This window comes from Balaenoptera physalus (assembly GCF_965194825.1).
Source record: "Balaenoptera physalus genome assembly, chromosome: 16".
Lineage (NCBI taxonomy): Eukaryota > Metazoa > Chordata > Mammalia > Artiodactyla > Balaenopteridae > Balaenoptera > Balaenoptera physalus.
Window position 1 is genome coordinate 50,565,513 of NC_138898.1, and position 22,131 is coordinate 50,587,643.

The window sequence follows — 22,131 nt, forward strand, 5'->3', positions numbered from 1 at the left end:
TCTGGGACACGTGAGATCTTCCCGGACCAGGGATCGAACCTGTGTCCCCTACATTGGCAGGAGGATTCTTAACCACTGTGCCACCAGGGAAGTCCCTAGGATGCATCTTATATGGACTGGCATAGCCCCTGATGTATAGTAGGTGTTTAATACATGTTTGTTTCAGTCAGTGAAGTATCTGAAGATGTTTTACAGTCCATCAGGCAAACTTCTATATCAGCTCATTTTAACCTAAAATGAGCCCCCATTTTTCTTAAGACTCCATTGAACTTTAACCTCTTCCTTTACACATTAGTTTCCTAGATATTTTCATTCCTTCTCATCCCACAGAGGGAAAGAGTTTTAACATAAGGTATCCCCTTGAATATGAGACTGAGTGTGTTCCATTTCTAATTTAGAAAACATTTTGCATGTGTAACCATCTGTGAACATATAGGTGCTTTCATTTAAAACCATAAATATGAGTGGCAGGGGAGAATATACATTAATGAGGCACTTGAAGAGAGATGTGTTAATCAATGATCAGGAAAAGCCTGCGAGGGGACATAACCCTGCCAGTATATATCGCAGAAAAACTATTTTTATCTTCTTCCCTGCCTCTTCACAAATTCACCTATTCTGTCTCCCCTACCCTTATTTATGTCTGTGGTCTTTTCTAAAAATAATTTTAATTATGTAAGTAAGATATGAGTGTGTTCTCATTATGAAAGATTCCAAGATACAATAAGAAAAGCCCCCAGAGCACTTTTGCTCTCCATCCCCACAGCGTCACCTCCCTCCCCAGAGGTAACCACTGCTATCAATTTGATGAATGGCCTTATGGAGAAATAAGCCACGTGCAGGTGTTTTGTGTTGTGGTTTGCTTTTGTCGGTGCTTTGTGTCATGGTTTTGTGCGGGGGGTGTGGTGTCCCGTAGCTTGCTTTCTGATTTTCCTGATTTCCTGCCTACTGGATCCGTCCATGTCTGATAGAACAGTGTTGGAAGTTTCCAACTGTGATAATGGATTCACCCATTCCTCCTCGCAGTTCTGTCAGGTCTTGCCTCACTTAGGTTGACACTGTTGTTGGGAACATACACATAAAGAATTATGTCTTAGAGGAGAACTGACCCCTTAACTTTATATAACCCCCTTGTTTATTCCCAAGAACTTTCCTGATTCTGAAGTCGAGTCTGTCTGAAATTAATGTAGCTACTCCTGCTTTGTTTTGATTAGTATTAACATGGTATATTTTTCTCCATTTACTTTTAATCTGTATGTGTCTTTATATTTAAAGTGAGCTTCTGGTAGACAACATAGAGTTGGGTCTTTTTTTTTTTTTTTTTTTTTTTTGATACACTCTGAAAATCTCTGTGTTTGGATTGGTGCATTTAGACCACTGACATTCAAAATTATTATTGATATAGCTGGTTGAATATCTATAATATTCACTACTGTTTTCTATTTGTTGCCCTTGTTCTTTGTTCTTATGTTTGCTTTCCACTCTTTTTCTGTCATTTGTGGTTTTAACTGAGCATTTTAGATGATTTCATCTTCTATTCTTTCCTAGCATATCAGTTATACTTTTCTCACTTTTTTTAGTGGTTGCCCTGGAGTTTGCAGTATACATTTACAACTAATCCAAGTCTGCTTTCAAATAACACTTCACCACTTGACAGATAGTGTGAGTACCTTACAGTAACAAAATAATCCTAATACCCTCCTCCTCTTATATTATTCCTGTGATTCATTTCATTTATATCTAAGCATAGATAGGCATATATGACATATACAAAAGCATATATAATCAGATACATTGTTGCTGTTATTTCAAACAAACTGTTATCCATTAATCCGTCAATTAAGAATAAGAAAAGTAAAAGTTCTTTTTTTTCTTTTCGGCCATGCCCCGCGGCTTGTGGGATCTTAGTTCCCTGACCAGGGATTGAACCTGGGCCCTCAGCATTGAAAGCACCGAGTCCTAACCACTGAACCGCAAAGGAAGTCCCTCTCCTTCACTTTTGAAGGATAATTTTGCGGGGTGCAGAATTCGAGGTTGGTGGGTTTTTTTCTCTCAACACTTGGTGTTTCCCTTCACTCTCTTCTTGCTTGAATGGTTTTTGAGGAAACGTCAGTAATTCTTATCTTTGTTCCTCTATAGGTAAAATGTTTTCTTCCCCTTCTTTCAGGATTTTTTTTCTTTGTCTTTGATGTTCTGTAATTTGAAATGATAGGTCTAGGTGTAGTTTTTGGTATTCATATCCTGCTTGGTGTTCTCTTAGCTTTCTGGGTCTGTGGTTTGGTGTCTGACAATACTTTGGGGAAATTCTCAGTCACTATTGTTTCAAATATTTCTTCTGTTCCTTTCTCTTTTTCTTCTTCTGGTATTCCCATTACATGTATGTTACCCCTTTTGTAGCTGTTCCACAGTTCTTGGATTTTCTGTTCTGTATTTTTCAGTCTCAGTTCTCTTTGCTTTTTGATTTTGAGGATTTTACTGATAAGTCCTCTAGCTCAGAGATTCTTTCCTCAGCTGTGTCCAGTCTACTAATAAGCCCATCAAAGGCATTCTTTATTTCTTTGTGGGTTTTATTTGTTTGTTTGTTTGTTTGTTTTCTTGTTTGTTTTTTTTTTAAATTTTGTCATTTCTATCTATCTATCTATCTATCTATCTATCTATCTATTTATTTATTTATTTATGGCTGTGTTGGGTCTTCGTTTCTGTGCGAGGGCTTTCTCTAGTTGTGGCAAGCGGGGGCCACTCTTCATCGCGGTGCGCGGGCCTCTCACTATCGCGGCCTCTCTTGTTGCCGAGCACAGGCTCCAGATGCGCAAGCTCAGCAATTGTGGCTCACGGGCCCAGCTGCTCCGCGGCATGTGGGATCCTCCCAGACCAGGGCTCGAACCCGTGTCCCCTGCATTGGCAGGCAGATTCTCAACCACTGCGCCACCAGGGAAGCCCTGTTTGTTTGTTTTTTGCCTTTTGGTATGCCTTGTCATTTTTTCTTGGTAGCTGGACACGATGTCCTAGGTAAAAGGAACTGTGGTGAATAGGCCGTTAGTAACATGGTGGTGCAGCGTGAGGGGAGGGGAAGTGTTCTATATTCCTGTGCTTTGGTCTCAGTCTTTTACTGAGCCTGTGCCTCTGTGGATGGCACAAGTGTTTCTCAGCCACTCCTGCCCCCACCCCCAAGTTGTCTAGAGTGGGCTGGAGGTGGGTATTTCCCTTACCCAGATGAGTTAGGCTCTGATCAAATCCTGACTGGTTAGGCTCCGGTGAACTAGTTTCCCCTGAGGGCAGGCTTTGTTAAGAAGAACAAAGTGCTCTGGAGGATTTCCCAGTGGCTCCTGTCGCCCTGCCCTGCTGGAAGCAGGAGGGGATTTTTCTCTGATATTTACTGTGGGAACATGGTAAGCTTCAGGAGGCAAAGCATAGGGTCCCCCTGTGACTGAGTCTCTCGGGAGTTTTTAACCCTCAGCCTTGTCCGCACTGAACCTCCCCTAACTTGTCCATCACAGTTCAGGTTTTCCCACCTGGCACTGGTTCCCCGGTGGTTTCCCCTCGTAAGACTGCTCTGGTTAACCCCAGCTCCCTGGATTCTCCCGTCTGTCTCCACTTTGGGGGCAGTGGTTTGCCCTGTGTTCTCTTCTCTCTTATGGATCCAAGAAGAGTTGTCTGTCTAGCTTCTTACTTGTTGTTAGGACAGAGCTGCAGACTCCTTAAATGTGGAAGTAGAAATGTGACCTCTGCCTCTTCCCTTTTAAAGAAGTTTCTCAGAAGTTCCAGGCAAGGCTTCTGCTTTCATCTCACTGAGCAGAACTTGGTCATAAGGCTGCAAGGGGGGCTGGGAAGTGTGGTCTCTTCTCTGAGTAGCAACGTGCTCAGCGAAGAAACTGGGGTTCCTTTACCAAGGAAGAAGGGGAAATGGATATTGGGAGATAACTGGTGGTGATGGCCATAGGTCGATATTATTATTAGTCCCATTCTACAGATGAGGTTAGGGGGAGAGATGTTCCTTAGGAGCCCAGAGGAATAAGCCATCTGCTTATTATTATTATCACGCCACGTGACGTCACTCACAGTGATGCTGAACAAGAGAACTAGGGACCCCTTGTTGCTTCCTTAACACCACGGGGGGTGGGCGGTTATACAAAACGAGGCAAATGGAAGCCATAGGAAATACATTCTGGACATTCCTTTACTGTAGCCTAGTCCTGCTGGATCAGGCAGCCCCAGGGGCCTGGGCATCTATTTTAGGAAAGGGCTAAATATATTTAAGTACATTCATGGGAACAATGTAGTACCACGTGGTAACACTATCGATTTCTCTATTAATCCTTAAAGTCATATACCACTATTTTATAATGTTAAAAATTGAACAACTGTGACGTGTTTTTCAGATAATAGTGCACTATTGATACTTGAGAAAATGGAGTAGGTAGTCTCACAATAACCTGACCAGTGGTTATTCATCCCTCTTGGGCCAAACGTTCCCTTCGAGAGTCTGATGAAAAGTAAAAAGCGGTGTATTTGTAGTTATATTATTTTCACTTATGTTAGTCTGAACATAGAAAATGGGCAACACTCAACTCAACTATCTTTGACTTACAAAAACAGGACTTTCTTATGGTTCAATCTAATACACACTAACCAAGTAGGAGTCCTAGCAGCCTGGCCTTTTTAAAGGATGTTTGCGTCATCCCATCTATTTTTACCAACTGAATGTCTCATATGAAAAAGAGGAGGTAAATGGTAAAAAAAAATGAAAGTCTGTGTTTGGAGGCGAAACATTGCGTTCATAGTGGGATGCCACTTTGCAAGATTTTTTCAGTTAGATTTGACAGCTGGGTCCCTACTGTGTGCCAGCTGTGGCTGTGTTCGCCACCAGGAACACGAAGATGAATAAGTCATGGGCCCTGCCACAAGGAGATCACGAGTGCAAACAGATCAATGCCAAGAACAACTCTGCCCAGGATCCCTTGGGAATTCTCAGACTCCTACTGGAGGGGCAGATCATAGCAGGGAGATGTTACTGGAGCTTAATGGGTGAGGTATCAGGAGAGGAAGTTCCCCACATGATTTCTGAGGCTGGCAAACACAAGTACGGAAAGGTGGTGAGAGGGGCTCACTCAGAGACTGATGGTTGGAAGGAAAGAGCACCAAATGTTTCTACCAAAAAACTAAACTCCGTGGACTAAGATACCTAGGTAGATGTAAATGTGAATTTTTGTTTGTTTGTTTTTGCTTTGAGAGGCTGCTCTGCTGTGCTTCCTACCTTTCCTCTTTTCCCTTCTTCTGGGGGTGGGAGGAGGGGTGTCAAATGATGGTCCAGCCAAAGACACACAGCTCTGCCCAGTGAGGAACTCAAAGCAGGCTCAAAGACAGCTAGACCAGAAACAGCCAAGGGACAGAGGTTGTGATGTGAAATCCGGGGCCTTTTGCTATAACTGTTTTGCTTTTGCCTCTAAGACGCCAGTATTTCCATCATCAGTCTTCCAATGCGGTGTTTGATACCGCTGTCACCAGTTCCAGCTTTGACTGCCCATGTAACCTCTCGTACAACATAACTCTCTGGGCCTCCTTGTCGTCACCTGCAGACTGAAGGTGTTGATGAGTTTAACCCCTTTAGCTCAAAAATGCACTAAAGAGGAGATTTATTGAGTATCCAGCACAGTATTGGCAATTTGTAGAGTAGCCTATTCTAGTAATACTAAGGCACACCCTCGAATTTTGATATATAAACTCTAGGCCTTGGGCTCTTGACACAGGGCCTATTTTTACAGCAAAATCAGTAAGTTGATGTAATTGTCCAGGCGGTGGCCTGATGGGGTTCTCTCAGCCACCCACACCTGGGGGAAGGGAGCTGATGGGCACAAAGGGAAAAAATAGCATTCATGTCACATACTCTTCATGTCAGTGAGAGGCTAACATTATCACGTCTTACAGTCATTTGTTTATTTTTATTTTTTGGTCAGTACATTCAGGCTCAGTCATTAAGAGGTGGTCCACTCGCAAGATTTTCCACGCTGGAGTTGGAAGGAATCACTTGATCACTATGATCATTTATTCCTCACTCCTGTGGGAAACCTTCCTTCCCGCCCCATGAGCCAGTGAGTCACTTCCTGGCTTCAGACCTCTCCGGCTTCCTTTGTTTCCCAGCCCCGGCCTGGCCCTCCGGAGAGGGGTCTGGGCTGGGGGGTAGGAAGGGGTCAGGCACCAGGCTGCACACCTTCAATGGCTTTCAAGTCTCAGAGAAGGACCCTTGATGCAAGAGAAAGTATGCATGTGGTCTGATAAATGCTGTGTTGGATTCCAGATTCAGCATTTTTTTCTTTTTATTTTAAACAACTCTAGGGAAGAAGTGCCCATAGAAGGTAGAGCGGGGTTCAGGTTTATTTTATGACTCATGGAAATTTCTAAAATGATAAATATTGGCCTGGCAGGAGCCTGACATAAGAAACACTCAACTAAACCAGACTCTATGGTTACAAGAAACAAGAACAGTGTAGTCAACAAATAAACTGGGACTCCACTCCCAAGCTTTCAGAGAAAAAAGAGCAGAAAACACTTCCTGGATGTTGTGCGGTGGCCTTCCTGGCCAGCCGCGATCTCATTTGTTTTTCCTGAGTCCAGAAACTGAGATGGTTGCCTGATCTTCCTGGCTAGGAAGCCATTTCAAATGCCTTTGGTTTTATACTTTATTTAGTCCAGACTCTTTTTGGCTAATATAATGAAAATACTTCATGAGGGTACAGTTAGAAATATTTTCCCCTTAGGAAAAAAAAAAAAATTTCCTTCCTGAGTAAAAATTCCTCCACCTCTCTGTATAGAAGAAACTAGGCATTCTGGAGAGAATATTGGGAATCCAGAATATCAGCTTGTTTCAGAGAAAACTTAGAAAGTCTGAGCCATAAATAACGGTTGGGTCCCTCCTGAGTAGAGTTTTTATTTCTCATGAAACAAAGTCAGCATTACCTTAACTTCCATCCACTGATTTTATTTTCTAAAAAAAAAAAAAATATACGAATATTCATACCCAATGGAAAGGCTGGTGTAACAACTTAGCAAAACCTAGTAATGAGTAGCTTAAATCTTCCTTGCAGCTGCTTTATCCTGTGCAACCATTGTAAGTTTATTAACAGAGCAGCTTTACTTACTAGTAGTGTTCTTTAGGATTGGCTTTCCCAACACACACACACACACACACACACACACACACACACACACACAGACACACACTTTACAGTCTGGAGTCATAGTAAATCCATGGTGAGGAGGACCAATAAAGAAATAAAGTGGAGCTGCGCAGCATGCTGCCCCCCACTCCCTCACCCCCCAAAAAGGAAATAAAGTGAGAAAGGCTCAGACCACAGTTCCATGCCTCAAATAAAATGGATTAAGTGACTGTGAAGCCTGTGAGGGGCCCAGGCCAGGCACCCAGGAAGAGGCATCAAGTCTGAAAAGATGTTTCTGTCAGTCTGCCAGGTCAGGCCGATGACCCGCCTACACCCAGTCTCAGGGGACGAAGGCATCCATCCTTTGGAAGAGGAGGCCATGTTGGGATAGGTGCAGACCCCCAGGGCCAAGACTCTGGAACACGTTGCAGGGGAGGTTGGAGGGCAGAGAAATGGCTAAAGTCGCTCCCCGTGCTCTTGTAAAGAAGCCACCGCCCAGCTGGCCTGGAACACAAGCACAGCCAAACACTGCGTCCGACTGCCCTTTGCCCCAGCTGCTGGGAAGCTTATCTCCAGCTTCCCGGAGAGAGAAACTGCGAGGTTAACCAGGGGCTGTGCCAGGGGCCCGGTATGGGTGCCAAGGACCCGGGACTTTGCCTTTGGAAGGCCTGGCTCTCTGTACTTTTCCTCCCTTTGCTTCTTCGCTCATCTTATATTATTAAGCATTGCAGCCTGCTGGGGGGCTCTCCCCACCCCCAGAGGCCGTGGCAGGAGTGTGTCTGCAGGTGGCCATGGTGATGCTGGCAGCGCAGAGGCAGCAGTCACGGGGGCGGCCCCAGCAAGAACAACCCGCCGCCGGCCACGAGCCGTGACACAGGTGGGCCCTGGGTCATCTGCTGGTTCACTCAAAAAGCAGTAAAAATAGTTACAGAACAGAAATCGCCTTGTTGCATTTTTTTCCTGCTTATTAAAAAATGCAGGGGTTTTTTTTATTCTGAAAATGTATAAGAAAGAAAATAAGTATTCCCCCCTCATTGCCCATTGCCTTTTCATCCAGTCATTTTAAAAGGTGATTTGAAAAAATTTTAATTACACAAATTACCTGGGAGTACTCTCTCTTATTTAAAAACAACAAAACAGGGCTTCCCTGGTGGCGCAGTGGTTGAGAATCTGCCTGCCAATGCAGGGCACACGGGTTCGAGCCCTGGTCTGGGAAGATCCCACATGCCACGGAGCAACTAGGCCCGTGAGCGACAACTACTGAGCCTGTGCGTCTGGAGCCTGTGCTCCGCAACAAGAGAGGCCGCGTTAGTGAAAGGCCCGCGCACCGCGATGAAGAGTGGCCCCCGCTCGCCGCAACTAGAGAAAGCCCTCGCACGAAACGAAGACCCAACACAGCCATAAATAAATAAATAAATAAATAAATAATCCTTCCCTCTACTTGAAAAAACAACAACAACAACAACAAAACAAAACATAGAAAATTTCAACTTCACTCCCCTGCAGTTCTTTGCCCCTCACCAAAATGAAACCCTATCATTGGTTTGAAATGTGCCCTTCCAGAGTTTGTACATTTACACAGCACACCACACACACACACACGATTGATCTATCAATAGATATAGTTTTGTATTCCTGTGATTTTTAAAACCGTGGCTAGCATCGTATTCCGTCATCAGCGTGCTCCCCTGTGCCAGGAAGGCATCCATATCCTTGTCCCATCACTTCTCTTGGTTCTCTGCTCAGATGTCACCTCCTCTGTGAAGCCTCTCCTGACCACCCTGTCTAAAGTTACCACACACACCCCAGCCTTCCGATTCCCTCTGCTTTTTAATTTTTTTCCATCTTAATATTACTTAATTCTATGGAAAAAACTTTTTATGACATTCCTTTTTTAAAATGGGGGAACACTGTACAAGCAAGCATGATCAAACATCTGTGAGCGCTGGTTAGTACCGATCTTATTGTCTCGAAGTCTCTCTAGTAGTGTTCAAGAAATTATGTTTACGGTCCATCTGAAGGGCAAAAGCACTGGAGAGGCAAGAAAGGACTCGGGTAAAAAGCTTCAGAGGATTGCAGGGGGGGTTGTAGGGGGGATTGCAGGGGGATTGTAGGGATTGTAGGGATTGCAGGGGGATTGTAGGGGGGATTGCAGGGGGATTGCAGGGGGATTGCAGGGTGGATTGCAGGGGGGTTGTAGGGGGGATTGCAGGGGGATTGCAGGAGGGATTGTAGGGGGATTGCAGGGGGATTGTAGGGGGGATTGTAGGGCAGATTGTAGGGGGGATTGCAGGGGGGTTGCAAGGGGGATTGCAGGGAGGATTGTAGGGGGGATTGTAGGGCAGATTGTAGGGGGGATTGCAGGGGGGTTGCAAGGGGGATTTCAGGGGGATTATAGGGGGGATTGCAGGAGGGATTGCAGGGGGATTGCAGAGGGATTGCAGGGTGGATTGCAGGGGGGTTGTAGGGGGGATTGCAGGGGGATTGTAGGAGGGATTGCAGGGAGGATTGCAGGGGGATGTAACTTGCTGCTTAAAAAAACTATGTTGCGCTCTGGAGCATCTCCATTCCCTAACACACCTTCCAAACCATTCATTGGGGTAGTTTTACCCATGCTTAAAGGCTCATATTATATGCAGTTTGGGGGCTTTTATAAATTCAGAAATAAAGAAATATAAAGAGTAGAGAGTATGGAAGGCTTCCGAGTAGGGCTATAAGAGACTCAATACTGCTAAATAAGTCCCCAAACAAAAATGTTTGGTCCACCCCACCCCAAAACCGATGTGTAATAGGAGAAAATGCACAGCAGGAAGCAACGGTTCCCTCTGCTTTATTTTTCTCCATAGCACCCATCACCCAATCTGACACAGGGCAATTTTCACTTGTTTATCTTATTTACTTTCAGTTTTCCCCCATCTGACTATAAGCTCCACAAGAACAAGGATTTTTATATATATTTTCACTTCTGTATTCTCAGTGCAGAAGAGTGTTGGCACATAGTAGGTTGTGAATAGATATCTGTTGAATAAATGAATGAATCAGATTCCAAACAGTTGGTGGGGAGACGCTGGCAGCAGGCATCTCGTGAGCAGGGGCACCAGAGCCACAAACTAAAGTCGGCAGAATGAGAGTGGGGAGGAATCAGGGTCCACCAACCAGCCCTGACCTGCCTATCTCTAGACCCCATCATGTTTGGTTAAGCTATTGGCGGGTGCCTGCTATGTGCCTCTGAATGTGATTGTAGGTGGCCCAGAGGGTGGAAAGAGAAGAGGGCTTAGGACAGAACCTGTGGACCCCCACTAATTCAAGGATGTGAATTTGAAGAGGATCCCTTCGAGAGGCTAAGAAGGAGTAAAGAAATGGAAAACCTGGAAGCAAGTGGAATCTTGGAGCTAAGAAAAATGCTTCAAGAAGGGGCATGTGTGACATGGAAGCAACCTAAGTATCCATCGACGGATGAATGAATAAAGAAGATGTGGTACATATATACAATGGAATATTACTCAGCCATAAAGAAGAATGAAATAATGCCATCTGCAGCTACATGGGTGGACCTAGAGTAAGTCAGACAGAGAAAGACAAAATCATATGATATTGCTTATATGTGGAATCTAAAAAAAGGCTACAAATGAACTTATCTACAGATGTAGAAAACAAACTTCTGGTTACCAGGGGGGTAAGGGGAGGAAGGGATAAATTGGGAGATCAGGATTGACACAAACACATTACTATATATAAAATCAATAACTAATAATGACCTACTGTATAGCACAGGGAACTCTACTCAATACTCTGTAATGGGCTATATGGGAAAAGAATCTAAAAAAAAGTGAATATATGTATACATATAACTGGATCACTTTGCTGTATACCTGAAACTAACACAACATTGTAAATCAACTATACTCCAAAAAAATTTTTAAAGAAAAAAAAAGAAAGGGCATGCGGTAAACAGACTCAAATGTTGGTGAGGAGACCCGGGAAGGGAAAAGGGGTGTTGGACTAGGAACTCCAGGTGGAAGTTCAGAGTGTCTTTTGATGATTCCTGTTTTCTCTGTAAAGCAGCAGGCATGACCATCCGTGGTGGTTCATTTTATGGGTCAACGTGGCTCGGCTGCGGTGCCCAGTGTCTTGATCAAATAATCCTTGAGGAGTTGATTGCCCTCCCTAATGTGGATGGGCTATGTCCAATCAACTAAAGGCTGTAACATCAAAAACTGAGGTTTCCTGGAGAAGGATTTCGCCTCAAGGCTGTAACAGTAGAAATCCTGCCTGAATTGCCAGCCTGCTGACCTGCCCTGATGGATTTCAAACTCAAGGCTGCAAATCAACTCTTACCTGAATGCCAGCCTGCTCTACAGATTTCAGGCTTACCAGCCCCAACAATGGCATAAACCAGTTCCTTACTCTCAATTCATCTCTCTCTCTCTCTCTCTGTCTCTCTCTCGCTCTCGCTCTCGCTCTCGATATATATATAATATTAGTTCTGTTTCTCTGGAAAGCCCAAACTGATACAGCATCCATTGAGAACATGTTCAGACATTTGTCCAATTATTTTCTTAGGCTGAATTCCTGTAAGTAAAGTTGCTAGGTCGAAATTCCTGAGCTATCCAAAGAAATATGCAGTATGTTGTCAGTTTGCCTTCTAGAAATGTTACCTTCCTAGGAATAGTGTATGGCTGTCCAGGTCCTGGACCCACATCAAGGGTAGGTAGGTACTTAATGATCTTTTTAACCTTCACCGATTAGCTGGGAGGTACCACTTTCTCATTTTATATTTGCAGTATTTGATGAATTATGAGCTTGAACATCTTTTCATGTTTTTTGACCATGCACCTTCCTCCTTAACATTTCATATCAAACTCTAAAGTATAATTATTTGCTTTAGAAACCTGGGCTGCTTAGATACGGCTTTTTCTTTTCATTTGAAAATATCGCACATGGTCAGACTCTGTAACAGATAAAATTCTCAGCTGCTTTTGTTGTTTGTCCGCTTTTCTATCGGATATTTGTCCTTTTGGATTGATTTGTGATCTTTATGTAGTACTTTGTCTTGTATCCAATATGCAAGCTTTCCCTCCGTTTTTGATTAGCATCTAACATTGTTTGGGGGTTGTTGTTGCTGTTAGGTTTTTTTGTTTTTTGGGCTTTTTTTTTTGTAGCACAAAAAAGTCTATATATTATGTGGTCAAATCATCCAATCTTTTTCTCTGAGGCAGTTATTTATTTTGGAAATGTTGGCCATATATACGGACTTTCCTCTTTTCACATGAAAAAGACACAAATGATCAGGTTATGTAACAGATAAATTTCTCAATTTAGGAATGGAGTTTATAGGTGTTAATTACCACTTTAGTATCTGAACCTTTGACTGGATGCATGGGAAAGTCTTAATACGTTATTTTTCCTAAAAACTTGAGTCGTTTCAGTTACTGGGGAGGCATGTTATTGCAGCTGTTAAAGCTTGGTGATTTTTGGAAAAAGAGGGATTTTTTTTCCTTTTTCGTGAAAACTTAGCTATTGCACAGCACTATGAAAAACATTAGATACATTTCTAGCTTCCGGTGGTAGATACTGAGGAAGAAGTAAGTGATTCAAAGCAGAATTAGGGTTTAAACTCCACGTATTATTCCCAGTGCTGTGTTGATTTGAAGGAAACTTACAAATTTTTTTTTTGTTACATAGTTTATTTCTTCTCTTAGTACCTCCATTAAAACCAGCATAGAATGAATACAGTTTTTTTGTTTTGTTCTGTTGCATTATTATCACTGTAGCGTTGACCCGTTAAATATGTAGAGGAACTTCAGCTCATGTAATGATCAGAAAGCAACAATGCAGGTTCTAGAAGCTCTACCAGTGCCCCTCCAGGGTCCCCTGAACACATTCCTCTAACCCTGAAGGCTGCCCTCGGAGCCGCCTTCAACCAGAGATGGACAGAGAGTTTGTGGATATGAACCCAGCTTCCTCGCCCCAGGTGGGATGTCTCTGTGGGGCGTCCTGCTCGGTCTCCGAGAGGCCCCAGATGCAGTGAGCCCCAGTTGCCCATGATTCACTGGCTTCCCTTCCCGCCCCACATCTCCACCCATCTACTGGTGTCTTGGATCCTCTCCCAAATACACTGCAGTCATCCCTCAGTGTACACGGGGGATTGGCTCCAGGACCCCTCCCCAAGTGCTCGAGTCCCTTCTATAAAATGGTGTCGTGTTTGCATGTAAGGTACGCACATCCTCCCTGACACTTTCAATCATCCCCACGTTGCTTATAATACCTAATAGGATGCTGTGTAAATAGTGGTAAATACAATGTAAATGCTATGTAAATTGTTGCCTGAGCATGGGCAAATTCAAGTTTTGCTTTTTGGAACTTTCTGGAATTTTTTTCCTTTTTTTTTTTTGGCCACACTGTGAGGCTTGTGCGATCTTAGTTCCCGGACCAGGGATCAAACCTGCACCCTCAGCAGTGAAAACATGGAGTCCTAACCACTGGACTGCCAGGGAATCCCCCCCAATTATTTTCCCCCAAATATTTTTAAAAATTATTATTATTATTTTTTAATAAATTTATTTTGGCTGTGTTGGGTCTTTGTTGTGGTGTGTGGGCTTCTCATTCCGGTGGGTTCTCCTGTTGTGGAGCAGGGGCTCTAGGCACACGGACTTCAATATGGGACATGGGCTTCAGTAGTTGCAGCACGGCAGGCTCGGTAGTTGCGGTGTATGGGCTTAGTTGCTCTGCGTCATGTGGGGTCTTCCCGGACCAGGGCTCGAACCCGTGTCCCCTGCATTGGCAGATGGATTCTTAACCACTTTGCCACCAGGGAAGCCTTTTTAATTTTTTATAAATTTATTTATTTATTTATTTTTAAAAGTTTTTAAATTATTATTATTTTAAGAAAATATTTATTTCTTTACTTGGCTGTGCTGGGTCTTAGTTGCGGCACGCAGGATCTTCGTTGATGAGTGTGGGCTCTTAGTTGCAGCATGTGGGCTCTTAGTTGTGGCATGCAAGATCTAGCTCCCTGACCAGGGATCAAACCGGGGTCCCCTGCGTTGGGAGCACACAGCCTTACCACTGGACCACCAGGGAAGTTCCCCCAATTTTTTCCCCCAAATATTTTTAATCTGCGGTTGGTGGAGCCCACGGATGCAGAGCGCCAATGATACTTGTATTTGAACCCTTGCCTCAGGGTCTGCTTCTGGGGACTCCAAGTCAACACAAGTGCTTAAAGTAAGTCAGGCTACATGCAAAAAATAATGGCTGATGTTTATTATGCACTGACCATTGTAAGCACATCATTCAACCCTAACAACATGTTTTGGGAACTAATATCATCTCTAGTTTACAGATGAAGCATGTGAGGCTGAGAGAGATCATCTCTTTGCTGAGATCACATAGCTAATGGGTCATGAAGGATTTAAACCTGGACTATTTAACTCAAGCATCCATGGTTTTAATCTATATGTCCTATGACACAATGTATCAAGTTACTTCAGATAACTTCACTGGTACATATTCAATCAGCTTTGGGAGGGCATTTTGCTGATAGCTGAGCTGATATAATTTTTTTTTTTTTTAACAAACTATCAGCAATAATGTTGCCTAATTTGGATTGTCTGCACTCATCCAGCTGAAATCCGAGTCACTGCAAACAGCTTTTCTTTTTTTCCAACCACATGAAGAAGTTTTCTCCTGGTTCTTCTAAAACATGTCTGTTTTTGCAGCTAACCAATGTTCCTGCTGTTTTTGTCAAAACTAGCTGCCGAGCTAACTATTTGTTGTATGAGAAAGGTCTCCATTTATGCCCTAATAACCAACTGAATGGATCCAGGATTTTAGCTGGTTGTGTGAGGCGTGTTCATTACTGGTTTGAAAGACAACATTTCACGGGCTTTAGATGACCTTTATTTGAACTGAAACATTCTTCCAGCCACTGATGTTATTAACGTTTTTTCTGTTTCAAGGCAAAATATTATGCTCTCCTCCTGGTCCCACTGCTGGTCTTCAGAAAGAGTAAAACAAATGTTTTGTGTTTTCTACAAAATGTTATCAAATTGTTTCCCAAGTTAGGTCATTGCAGCTGCAAAATTCTTGTTTGTAGAAAACTTAGCCAAAAACAACAGAGCCAATGGTCAGCCATTATTTCAGGGGGAAAAATAAATCTTGAGATTAGCTAGGGATTGCTATCTCCCTTTCCACTAAAATAAAGACCAATTCCTCCAGCTGGGTCTCAACTATTGTTGAGATAAATCTCTTTCTTCCTTTACAGAGCTACACTTTAATTTACTGGCTGACTTCCCCAGTTTTTGAAATGGCCCCATAACATTTTGGGAGCTATGTTAACTTTATAAGGCAATTTATCATAAATTAATTTTCAGAAACTTCTTGAGCCAACTTGACATCAAAACAAGACATTTTCTCAGGCTATATACTCTGATTCTAGTCTAATTTTTCTTTTTCTAAGCTGAGCATTTAAATTTAGGGTACCATTTTATGTAACATACTTGGGAAGTCTGATTCTCTTCTTTGAGCTTACAGAGTCTGAAGAAAAGACATCAAAAGTTTCTCTCCATCAACATCTGCCACTGGAGAGATGGATCTATATTATTTCACAGGTAATGCGATGGCAGTAGATGTTGAACACCTGACTTTCAAGGGGCAAATGTCCTGAACTGTGTTTATGGTGTTTGTCAATTCCTGTGGTGTAAATATCCCCACCTGGCTGATTTCAAGCTACCAGTGAGGTGTCAACCAGCTCCCTAAATGCCTGAAAATTTAACAACTGGGTCTTATGAGGTCCTAAGAGGCAGTTGCAGAACAGCACTGCAAGTGACTCAGCAAACTAGTGCCCCAAATGCAGCCTTGGGAACACCGGCTTGTTAGCTCTGAGATGCCCTGGAATTGTTCTTAGCGTCACGTGGACATCACGTAGAAATCCTGACAAAGCAGCATCTTCAGATCCAGTGTGTGTGTTACCCCCAAACTCAGGTTGCCTTGAAAAAATAATGTGGACTACTCTGGTGGTGCAGTGGTTAGGAATCCGCCTGCCAAAGCAGGGGACACGGGTTTGAACCCTGGTCCGGGAAGATGCCACATGCCGCTGAGCATCTAAGCCACAACTACTGAGCCTGTGCTCTAGAGCCCGCAAGCCACACCTACTGAGCCCGTGTACCACAACTACTGAAGCCGGCGTGCCTAGAGCCCATGCTCCGCAACAAGAGAAACCACCACAATGAGAAGCCCGCACACTGCAACGAGGAGTAGCCCCCGCTTGCCGCAACTAGAGAAAGCCCGCACACAGCAACGAAGACCTAATGCAGCCAAAAATAAATAAATAAAATAAATAAATTTATTTTTTAAAAAAATGTATGTCCATGAAGGACAAGGCATAAGTCTCTGGGTGTTAATTCAAGCTCTGGGCAACATCTCTCAACTCAAAGCAGCTAGATCATATCATTAAGGGTGGCCCCCTTGCCTTCGAGCTGTAGCTGCTACTTGTGACATACTTCAGGAAGCTGAGAAATATACCCTGGGGCAACCTACCACTGTGTGTGTCCCTCAATATTTCCTTTCTTTACTGGAACAAAAAAGGGGACTATTGGCTGACCTCTGGGAGAATGGGAACGTACCAAGCCATTCTCTTAGACAATCCCAGCATAAGACTCCAGGTCACTTCAGCCCTAAATCCAGCCACATTGCTCCCGACTGAAGCCACACAATCCTCAGAGCCCGACTGCCTGAACGTCATGGAGCTAGTTCCAGCCAGATTTGGAACTGTTCACTGATGGGGAGCAGCTTCACGGACCAGGTAGGCGATGCTCTGGGTACGCAGTAATAACCCCAGAGAAGACTGCTGAGAGGAGAGCCTTGCCCCCAGGGAGCTCAGCCCAGAAGGCAGAAATCTTTGCTCTGACAAGAACTCTCTTTATTGCTGAAGGAATGTGGGTGAATATATACACAGACTCCCGCTCTGCATTCTCCATGGTGCACGCTCATGGGGCAATCTGGAAAGAGAGGGACCTCCTTACTTCAAATAATAAGGACATAAAACACACTTCTGAAATCCTGTCACTGTTAGAAACAATCCATAAGCCCTCACAAGAGGCCGTAATGCACCGCCCAGGCCACCAAAGAGGCGAAACTCATATAATAAAAAGAAACCAATTAGCTGAACAAGCTGCAAAGAAGGCAATTATCAAGCCGTGAGAGGGTCACTTCTTCCTCAGCTCCATCTGTCAAAATACCAGCCGGTGTATTCAGAAAAGGACAAAGAAAGGGCTAAAGAGTGGGGATCCACTCTTGATCACACCTCGCCCGGCTGGAAATGTAGTGCATGAGGAATTGTTTTGATCCCGAGGCTTGGACCCCGTCCTGAGGCACATTCATAATAGTACCCATTACGGGAGAGATGCCACCTTACAATGGATTCAGAAGTATAAAATGGGGCCTAACCTACAAAGGGCCATCCAACGAGTCACTCAGAACTGCATGATTTGTGCTAAAAATAATGCAAAGACCGCTGCTAGACACAGCACCCCCCATGGGAACTCAGTACTGTATACAGGAACCTGCCCCACGGAGAACTGGCAGGTAGATGAGCTGCAGGAAACTTCAGATACTCGTTAGTGTCTGTGGACACTTTTTCAGGATGGGTGGGAGCGTATTCCACCCAGACAATAAAAACCTCTGAAGTAGTGAAAGCTCTCCTTAAGGTAATTATCCCCCGATTTGCATGGCCTAACACCCTTCAAAGTGACCATGGGCCTGCTTTTCTCTGCACCATAACCCGACAGGTATCTAAAGCTCTGCGTGTTGATTGGAAACTACATTCATCCTGGAGACCACAATCAACAGGAAAAAACTGAGAAAATGAATCATACATTTGAAAAGAACATTGCTGGGAATTTCCTGGCAGTTCAGTGGTTAAAACTCCACGCTTCCACTGCAGCGGGCACGGGTTCCATCCCTGGTCGGGGAACTAAGATCCCGCGAGCCATGTGGTGCAGCCAAAAAAAAAAAAAACGGTAAAAAGAACATTGCTAAAATATGTCAAGAGACTAATTTAACTTGGGATAAAGCCTTGCCGGTTGCCCTGCGATGCATCAGAGCGGCTCCCAGAGGCAAACTTAAATTAAGCCCTTTTGAAATATTGTATGCTAGGCAATTCCAGGTGTCTGCCTGTGTGGGAGAATCTGTAGGTCGTCTTAAAGGACCTGGCAGTTGCCAATCATGTTAAGACTTTAGCAGTATACTAACTTCTGTTCAAAAGTTTGCTTCCAATAGGTCTGCCTACCCAACTGAGGTGGTCCTGCATCCCTTCTAGCACAGAAATGAGTCCTCCTCAAAACCTGGAGAGAACAAGGACCCGAATATCAACTTGCGGCTAAGTGGACAGGACCGTATGAGGTCCTGCTAAACACTCCCTCCTCTGTTAGGTTAGCCAGGATGTAAGGCCATGGATTCACCAGACCTGAGGAAAATTCGCTCCTCCAGAAACTGGACAGAAGAAAGAAAAGGGGACTTGGTCTTATGAGCCATTAGAAGATCTTAAGTTGCTGTTTCGAGCCAAGCCTCCTACCAGATAAGTAATGATGACTTTTGGTCTTCTCTTTTGTTTCACTACACTGGAGACAGCCACTCATTGGAAAGGACCAAGGGGGGAAATAACCACCCTTTCTGAAATGTTTGGCAGGATATAAAGATAGCACAGAGCAGAGCATCCTGGGTATCCTTATACCAAGTGCTGGAATTTATGTATATGTTCAAGTGCTTGTCTAAGTGTTGTGACAGGGCCATAAAAAGGGGAGCCACGGTTGCCCAAACCTGGCAATACTTCCTGTCCCAAGTTGATCAGTTCCGTTCCACAATCACCCCCACATCACCCCCGTTCAGCAGAGCGGTTGTCACCCCTTTTCCCGCAAAATGGTGGAATGGACATTGACAGGGGGGAATTGTACCAGAGAGGAGCAAACCTGACTCCATATTGAATCTATTCCTTTAGCTCTAACCTTTGTGCTCTGTTGCCGGGGCTTAGTCATGCAGGCTTTGCGCCTTTTGGAAAAGAATGTTGCCTATAGCCTGAAATATACAGGAGAGCCCATTCTCAAGGCTCTGACCTTTAAAGGTATTAACACTTTTCCATTCGTATAGAATTGAAAAAGTTGCAGAACAGAAAATAACGATCTTGTTGCAGGTATATAGGAACATTGTGACCACACCTGCGTGGACAGCTGTAAGAACAAAGGATTCCGGCACCAAGAAGTGGGCAACAAGCAGCCACACCCCCTCCCCTTTTAGAATAAAAGAAGCCTGAACTCTAACTGGGGTAGATGGTTCTTTGGGACACGAGTCCACCGTCTTCTCTGGCTGCCGGCTTTCTGGATAAAGTCGTTCTTCCTTGCCTAAGAGCTCATCTGTCAATGTATTGGCTGTTGTGCGGCAAGCAGTGTGTGCTTGGACTCAGTAACACTATGTGCCTTCCAAACAATGGCAATCTTCTGCAAACCAGCCGTTATTAGAACTTTCGTTAGAAAACTTTATGTGGAATTTAGTTCTGAGAGTTGAAAGTTAGGGCTTAAAATGTACAGTCTTAGTATCCCTGAGTGCAGAATCTGAAAATAGATGATAAAATAGCTTGGGATATCATCTGTCCCAATTTCAGGTCAAAGCTGAGAAGTTGGTAAACTTCAGAAGATAGAACATCTTCTCTCGTGACATGGTTCAATTAGTTCCTCTTGATAGCAATAAGGAAGTAGATATGAACCCATAAAAACAGTGGGTATACCAGATGTAGGTTTAAATCTGTGACTGTGTAGTTCTATTAGAAATGCCTTCATGGATGTTTGTGCCTAATTCCTTGCGATCCATTTCCTATTGGTACAAACTGGGGTCTGGAACATCTTCCTTTTAGGGCAAAATGAGCATGCCAGTTGGCCAACTGTGGCTCGATGATACATCAAACCACTTGACAATCTATTTCCAAAAGAAAAGTGGGTGGTTCAGATGTAGACTGACCCAACTTGAGCATGGCAGTAGGTCTGTTTAATGATATCTTCAAGAGAAGCACAGAGCAGAAATATGAATAGCATGGCTAGAGTGAAAGCCACAAGAAATTATAACTGTGAAAGAGACTTCTCCAAACTTGGTCCTGAGGATGGCGCCTACTGGGACCGTGACTCATTGCTGCATCCCTGAGGTCACAGGCATGGCCACTTTTCATGCATAACCAGAGTGAGGATGAATGAGTAGGTGTGACAGTGTCTCAACGACATTCCAAGGCTGTGCCCCGTCGTCTGGTGCTCAGGAGAGGTGAGTCCAGATACATCTCAAAACCCCTTCATCACTAGTGTGTTAAACTCTTGCCTTGGTCATCAGTGAAATCCTGGTTGGCAAGACCATGATACCATCTGGTGAATCAAAGGAGCATTTTTGCATTCTCTTGCTATCATTAAGAAGCATCTACTCTCAGCACAAATTTTCCAGAGGTGTTTGGGATTTTGGAGGGTAGCTTTTTCTTTTGTTATAATTTCAAACTTACAGAAAAGTTTCAGGAATAGTATAGGGTACTCCCATTATACCCTTTACCTAAATCCACCAATTATTCGCAATTTTCTCTACTTGCTTTATTATTCTCTGTTTTATTTATTATTCACATTGATTTATATGTGTGTCTATTACATATGCATATATATTATTTATTTTCTGAACCACTGCAAGTAAATTGGATATTGTGCCTAATCATCCCTTAAACCATCATGTATTTCCTGAGAACAAGGTCATCTTCTCATATGCCGTTGAACAATTATCAAAATTAGGCATTTTAACACATAATATTGCTAGCTATTCAAATTTCATCAATCATCACAATAATGTTCCAGGATAGCTTTTTTTGTTTGTTTTTTCTGGTCTAGAATCCTATTCAGGATCATGCACTGCATTTAGTTGTTATGCCTTTTGTTGGCCCCATCAGTCAAAAACCACAAGAAATACGTCTGTCATCAAATTTGATATTTGCTTCGGTTACTGTATTGGACCCTGAGAAAAGCAGGTGGATCCTCAGTGCCCTCCTGGCTTTGATAGTGAGTGAATCTATGGCTTCACTTTCCAGAAGGCCTTCAGCGTCCACAACGTGTGTGCAGTTGGAGAGAGAGCCTTGCTTTTGAGTGTGGTTCTTCCTTTATGTCGAGGCATCACTTACAGAGCAGCCAAGCCTGTTTTACAGCTGATGGGGAGGCCAGTCTAAGGGAGCCGGCATTGGGGCTGGTCAGAGGTTTGCCCCTTCACTCTGGGGTTGCTGGCCACCTTACTCAACATGAGCCTTTCCAGAGTGACGCGCCTTTTGAGTTGATCCAGTTTGGTGGCAAGGCTTCAAGCTGTGCATCTGTGCACCCAGCTGCCCCCTCTGCTGTCTGCAGTGGCCCTGGGGACCAGGAGGCACTTTAAGGGCAGCGTGGCCCTCTTGTGGCAGACATGTGTATGTCCTGGGAAAAGATGGACCGTAATAGGAGACCGTGCAGGATCAGAATGTTTGGGCAGTCTACTAGATTGCTAGCGCTGCCACAACAAAGTTCCCCAGACTGGGTGGCTCAAGCGATAGAAGTCTATTTTCTCACAATTCTGGAGGCTAGAAGTCCGAGATCAAGGTGTCGTCAGGGTGGTTTCTTCTGAGGCCTCTCTCCTTGGCTTGTTGTAGACGGCTGTCTTTTCCTTGTGTCTTCGCGTGGTTTTCCCTTCTGCTTCTATCTGTGTCCTAATCTCCTCTTCTTATAAGGACACCAGTCGTGTTTCATTAGGACCAAACCACATGACTTCATTTTATCTTAGTTACCTCTTCAAAGGCCCTGTCTCCAAAATACAGTCACATTCTGAGGAATTGGGGGACACAATTTTTAGAGGACACAGTTCAGCCCATAATGAGCAGCAAGATGGTAGAGATTCCTTAGCTCAATTCCTTCTTTTCAGAAAACGGGTTAACTGAATTGTT

General features: G+C 43.9%; 1 protein-coding gene across 3 annotated transcripts in view; it reads left to right on the forward strand.

Moving 5' to 3' along the window:
- The window catches only part of BFSP1 (beaded filament structural protein 1), a gene marked incomplete at its 5' end in the record, with an annotated part of 67,080 nt that overhangs the window by 2,161 nt on the left and 42,788 nt on the right, over nucleotides 1-22,131 (forward strand). The window contains one exon of one of the 3 annotated variants that reach the window (XM_082431690.1): nucleotides 18,584-18,733. The exons of 1 other annotated variant lie outside the window; for it this stretch is intronic. Of the gene's footprint in view, nucleotides 1-18,417; nucleotides 18,734-22,131 lie in introns of all 3 variants that reach the window. One more of the 3 variants, XM_082431688.1, reaches the window with a different exon arrangement.